At 50.6% G+C, this 804-nt stretch overlaps 1 protein-coding gene across 1 annotated transcript in view; it reads right to left on the bottom strand.

Annotated features, from left to right (window-relative positions):
- SORD (sorbitol dehydrogenase) overlaps positions 1–409 on the bottom strand; it is a 45668-nt gene extending 45259 nt beyond the window's left edge. Inside the window, exon 1 of the mRNA XM_019668680.1 lies at positions 372–409. The gene's annotated coding sequence lies outside the window, so the exon portion shown is untranslated. The remainder of the gene's footprint in view (positions 1–371) is intronic.
- Positions 410–804: the final 395 nt, after the last annotated feature.

Genomic DNA, 804 nt, shown 5'->3' with positions numbered 1-804 from the left:
AAGAAAAAGTCTAACCATCTGAATGGATAAAAATGACTCCTTCTCTCCGATTTACCACCCAACTTACAAATACCCCAGAGCTCAGACCACTGTTCAGGCCCAAGTCCCCAGGCCAGGGAGCACTGGAGCATCCAAGACTCCTTCCTTGGGCAAGGTGATCACTAGCTACCAACTAGGGAAGGAGTTTAATTTTTTCTTCCCTGCAGCCAATGCATCAAGAAAGAACAGGGAATCCCGCCTTCTCTATAGGCAGGAGGAAAGTGGGGTGTTAGGCTTCCTTCCCGGTAAGTGAGGGATGAGTTTCAAGTGGCCCAGGTCACATTTTCCCACAGAAACCACTGTCCTGGACACGGGCTGGTCGCTGACCTTACCTGAAGCAGAACAGGTTGAAGTCCCCACTTTCTACTTCAGAACCCTTCAGAATCCTGCTTCAGATTTTAGGAATGGGCCTTTCCCCAGACAACTCCCTTCACATGAGTTCCTGAGTCAGTGGACTCTGTCCCTGGTCAGCCCAAATACACACAGCCTGCTGTGCCCAGATTCTGATTTTGGTTATACTACAGAGAACCCGTGTTCCCCGCTCAAAGCTGCCCCAGGACTGTTGTTCTCTCTGGTTCACTTCTAGTACCCCAGACTCTAACCCCAAAACACTTAGTCTAATTGCCTAAGGAAGGAGATGGAGGGGCAGAGATACCCTATTGAGTGGGGCTTCCTATGGAGGTACTGGGGGACAATTGTGCTTGGGAGTGAGTGGCAAGGCCCCAGGAGGGTCTGTGTTGGTTTGCAGCTTATCTCTGAGACAGC

Source organism: Hipposideros armiger, unplaced genomic scaffold, assembly GCF_001890085.2.
Source record: "Hipposideros armiger isolate ML-2016 unplaced genomic scaffold, ASM189008v1 scaffold_531, whole genome shotgun sequence".
Taxonomy (NCBI): domain Eukaryota; kingdom Metazoa; phylum Chordata; class Mammalia; order Chiroptera; family Hipposideridae; genus Hipposideros; species Hipposideros armiger.
The sequence above is the reverse complement of the archived record's forward strand: the minus strand, read 5'-3'. Positions and strand labels throughout refer to the sequence as shown.